Genomic DNA, 5333 nt, shown 5'->3' on the forward strand with positions numbered 1-5333 from the left:
CAGCCTTCATTCGGGTTTTGGTAATTCCTCTCTACTACATTGCCCTTGATCAAGCCCCACCTAGGTCTCTTTTTTCAATAGAGTTTCGTGAATAATAATATTTTGTTGTTGTTGTTGAAGGATGAAGTCTTTATTGGGCTCAGACCATGAGCCTGTGGGTCTTAAGAACCTCTGTGTACTTGTTGATCTTCATTTCCAAGTTCTCCTCAGCCAGTGTCTGAAGCCTCATGAGCTGTTGCATCTCCCTGTAATGGATCTTGGCCTTCTCCTTCTTTTTCTCCTCCAGGTTGGCTGTCACTGCCAGGTCCTTTGGGTCTACCTCATGAGCTTGGCTGCCAATGTAGGCAAACTTCTGCATGGCTTCAGCCACACCACTTTAAGGGCAGCAGACCACCACCTGCTTTTTTTGTTGTAGGGGAGGTGGGAGGATAGGATCCCATCAAACACCTTGAGCAGGTCCAAGGCAGCCTGCCCTTGCTTGGTCTTGTCAGCATCATGCCTTGCAAGGTTCACTGGAAGATCCCGCTAGGAACCTGGAAGTGGTAGCAGCCTCAGGAGGGGTTGGCGTTCATGTGATTCTGGAGGAAGGTCAGGTCCTTCAAGTGGTTTCTGTAGAAGTTCCCAGAAATGTTGATGCCCTCACAGCACAGCGCCACCTTGTGGCTCAGCCACCCTTGCTTGGCCACAGTGGCTCTCAGCCTGCCCAGGAGATGGCCATGGGAAACGTGGATAATGCTTTTTAATTTTGTGTTGCCAACGTGTTATTTTGCTGAAAAGTGACCGCAGAGGCTAGTTTCCCCTTAAGCATAAAGGGGCATCTCCTGGGCAATGGATTTAGGGAGTTTGCTTACATCAGCGCTCACCTCAAGCCTTGATTCTCATAGAAATGGAGCATTTCCTTCTTTGGGGTTTTCTCCTCGATCTGGCAGGGTCCATGGGAAGGGGGTCCTGATCAGAACAGTCAATTGTGGTAGCCGGGCACCGTCTAGTTCTTCTGGTCTCAGGGTAGGGGAGGCCGTGGATGATGCAGGCTGGTAGCTCTCCAGAGTAGGAGCTTCTTTGAGACACTGGTTTCCCTCTTTCTCTATTGCTCCTGATGAGTAGAGACCAAGAGTTGTATCATAGGTCATTGCTCACAGTTCCTCCATTGTGGAATTGAGTTAGTTGGACATTTGAAATGGACCAGACCACAGTGGGCACTTGATAAATCTCAGATGGTTCTTCTCTAAGAAAGAAGGGGGGAAGGAAGTGTGTGTGTGAGAAATCAGGGGACTTGCAGCTTATTTGGGGAACTTATAGAAACTCTCTCCTTGTGGCCAGCACTCACTGACCTCTGCTTGGATGAGAAGAAGGGCTGTGTGCAAGCAGCAGGAGGATGAACTGTCCAGAGAAAGGAAGCTGGGGGCTTTCCCGGGGTTGGCTTGACATCTCTTATTACTTCCAGTAAATGTGAGGTGTACGGCAAGGACTCCAGACTGAGAGGAGTGTGGAGTTTGAGGGGTGGCATGAAAATAAACCCTTGAATCATGCGTGCCATCTGTGAGTTTCTGTGTAGCCATTGCAATGGGTATCAGAACCCAACAAAGTAAAACAGTGAACATCAGTTTGGACAATGCCATAGGTAGTCCGTACAAGTAGGTAGTGATGTTTTTCCATGAACAAATGAATGTCACTCTTCTCAAAATTTATAGTGAATACTTTTGTTTTTGGCTTCGTTGACTACCGAAACAAATCCAGAGATATAAAGATCTCCGTTATACTCATGTACATATAAGGGAGATCTTTATATCAAAGGTCTTAATTGTATATGAAGAAAACATCCCAGCCCAGTCTAGATCAAGTCTGCAAGTCTGATGTCAGCCCATAAGTCCAATACTAGCCCATCAATTCTTCTCCAGACTCACATAGCCACTCACAATGATGCTGAACGCAGGAAGATCACAGGGCAGTGGGTGAGAGTCTTGTGGATCCAATGGCAGTAGAAGCATCTCCAAGGCTTTGGCTGCAGCAGCCTGTGGTTTGTCAACGGGAATGTGAGCCAGAGCGAGAGTGTGTGCAGCCTCCAGGGAGGAAGAGTGGGAGCTTCCAGAGTCCTCATGAGAAGGCCACGCCCACAAGGAGGCATCAGGCTGTGACCTGATTGACAAGGTAGACCCCACCCCTTCCTTCTTCACATCCTCAAATTGACACGAGATTACATATGTAACTACCACAACTATACACACACACATCTGTGCAGATGTAAAGCCACTGATCCAGAAGAGGTCTGGGCAGGTTCAGGCGTGATGAGACCAGGGGTGACGCAGGCGGAGGGAAGGGTCTGGCTGGAGGGTCCCACACAGACAGGTCCTGAGAAGCTGGGTCTTCCAGGCTAGGCTCCCACCCACTCTGCATCCAAGGCGAGGAGGTGATGTCAGGCAGGGCTCACACTTTGCAGGAACCGGACAGTAGCTGTACCTGGAAGAGCAACTGGAGCCCTGTGTTGGGAGGAGAATGGGAGGCAGGGAGAGGAGGTGAGTTCAGTGAGGGGCAGAAGAGCTGAGGGCACAGGAATGACTGGGCGGGGTTAAGATTCACAGGAGAGGAGCATCCGTCTGAGCTGAAGACCAAGCATGGTCAAAGCTGATGGATTATTAGAAGGGGATGAGCTAGGGTTGCACACACATTAGGAAGGGGGCGGGGACTAGGGGGCCCCATGTGACAAGATGTGGGGGGAAACCTATATTCAAGATGGCAGCCCAACCTTGATCTTCCTTGAGTTGGCTTGACCTTGTCTCTGGCCTCTCCTTCAGGGGAACAACCTTACTAGCAGGGAGTCGGTGGACGAGATAATAGATCTGTTTGCTCCAAATGGCTGATCCCCTCAGGGAGATAAACTGTAAGCAGCTCACCTCCCCTGTGCTAGCAAGCAGGTTTGGCATATATTTTGGGGGGACAACCTGGGTATTTCCCAGCCCTAGGCTCCGGATAACACTTAAACAATAACTCCCCCACTGCCCCCTCCCTAGAGGGGCTCTGGTAGCTCAGTGGGTAACACATTGGACTGCTAACCGCAAGGTCAGCAGTTGGAAACCACCAGCCACAACAATGGAGGAAGACAGCACACTGATGTGGATTTTGGTCTGCACGCCATTCTGGATCCAGCTGCAATTGAGCATGGTGGGGCCGGGTACAGGAGAGCTTGTCCCCAGCAAATATCTGAGAGCAGCGGTTCTCAACCTGTGGGTCTCCACTCCCTTCGGAGGTCAAACAACCCTTTCACAGGGGTCGCCTAAGACCATCGGAAAACACATACGTATTTCACAATATATGATTACATATTGTTTTGTGATTAATCCCTATGCTTTCCTGATGTTTAATTACCTCCACAGAGTCCAATCTGACTCCTCTCACCCTACAGGACAGGGTGGAACTGCCCCCGTGGGTTCTGGAGGCTGTAACTCTTGCTGGGAGTAGAAAGCTTCCTCTTTCTCCCTTGGTGTGGCCGGTGGTTTCGAACTGCTGACCTTGCGTTAGCTGTACAGCATGTAACCTGCTCTGGTGCCGCGCCTCCAGGGAGGGTCCAGGGGGGACTGATGGCCTCCTGGTGCTGCGTTTGAGCCTCGTGTGATGGAGAACTTTTGAGCGTGGTGGCAGTGGAGGTAGCACCGTGTGTGATTCCGAGGTGCCTTGGGATGGGTTCCTTGCTCATGGCGACCTCGCTGTCCCCCAGAACGGAGTACCGCCGGCTCTCCGCCAGCCTCGCAGTCACTGCCCTGCAGCCAGCGCGCCGGTCCACCTGGTTGAACGCTTTTCTCTGTGGGGATGTCCCTCGGAGTCTCCCTTGGGATCATCGGAGATGCACCAGCCTGGGCCCCGGGAAACACTGCTGAGCCCTCTCCTGTCCTAGCCTCCGGTCTAGAGATCTCTGACGTGGAAATGGGGTCTGTCCGCAACGCTCAATCAGAGTGGGGGGTGAGGGGTGTACGCAGGAGGGCTTGGCTGCACCTGATGTCCTTCTGGAAAGGCTGGTCCCGCCTGATAACGTGTTCAGAGTGTGCGAGACAGCATCACCCTCCCGCCTTGTAAGGAGCACTCTAACTGTGCTCCCTGCAACGCAGACTGGTGTGTTCTCGGTAACATCATCATTGAAAGACGTCCATGCCCCTTAGGTCTTCCCTAATCCTCCTTCTCTTCCTCCCCCCACCCACTCCCTCCTCCTCCTCCTCCTCCCCCCTTTTCCCCCTTCCTCCTCCCTGCTCCTCTTTCCCCTCCTCCTCCTTCCCTCTCCTTTGCCTCCTCCCCTCTCCTCCTCTCCCCTCTTCCCCCTTCCTCCTCCTCCCCCCTCCTCTTTGTCCTCCTCACCCTTCCTGGCCCCTCTCCCTCCTCCTCCGCCTCCATTTTCTTCTCCTTCAGGATGAACTTATTTGTCAGTAAACACTCCAAGTCCATTTCAATTTTGCTTTTCCTCCCCCACCTCCTCCTCTTCCTCCTCCTCCTTCTCCTCCTCCTTTTTAAAAATTTTCAGTTTAGCCACTCAGACCACTCTTTAGTTTTGAGGCACAAGGAAGCCGGAGGCGTTTTGGTTTACGTTTTGTTTTTGAAACAAACACACTGTATATATTTGCACAGCCCAGCCCAAGAAATGAAATCAACAAGATAGTGGTAAGCCCTCCATCAATGAGGTCCGCCTCTCACACCCCGCGGTGCCCCCACATTGTGGGAAATTGAGGACCAGGAGGAGAGTGAATCCGGACACATTCTTTAGTCTCATATTTTAAGAAGCCTGGGAGGCCAGGGTTCTTGGTAGAGGGAGGCCTTCATGCTTGTGAGTTAGAAATTAATCCGCATCACATCCTCATAATTAAATCCCCACAATAGGGCTGCCTTAAAGTGACCCTTTACAAGCACATGGCTGATTGGTACCCGGCCAGCAGCTTTATCTATAGGAGCAGACCCTTGTAATTGCTCTCCCTGCTCAGGGTGGTTACTCCCCTTTACCTGCCCCCAGCACTGGTGTTAGGTTACTCCCCTAATGAGCTCAGGGACTTCTAGGGTTAGGGTATGAGATAGTTAAGGTTTAGTGTGCCAATCTGGCCGATAAACACATGTGGGGTTAATTGAAGGGCAGAGGGATAAATGACTAGGTGAGCCTTGTCTTTTGAGTTCTCCGGTCTCTTGCTTTCTGACGGTCGAACCAGGGTGCAGCTGCCTTAGCCAGTTCCCTGCTTCAGCTGGCAAGATTCACTTCCTGCAAGACATTCCTGAGGAGAAGCCACATGGACCTACCCTGATGCAGCCCTGGGTGCTGGAGCAGCTGTGTAGAGACCCCTGCCAGTGCTGAGATGTTTACA

At 51.6% G+C, this 5333-nt stretch overlaps 1 pseudogene; it reads right to left on the bottom strand.

The window, feature by feature from the left end:
* Positions 1-139: 139 nt before the first annotated feature.
* On the bottom strand, positions 140-4431 carry LOC101642793 (annotated as a pseudogene).
* Between the last annotated feature and the right edge of the window lie 902 nt (positions 4432-5333).

The sequence above is a fragment of the Echinops telfairi genome, unplaced genomic scaffold (genome assembly GCF_000313985.2).
Source record: "Echinops telfairi isolate 266 unplaced genomic scaffold, ASM31398v2 ScPeMD7_655;HRSCAF=1070, whole genome shotgun sequence".
NCBI lineage: Eukaryota > Metazoa > Chordata > Mammalia > Afrosoricida > Tenrecidae > Echinops > Echinops telfairi.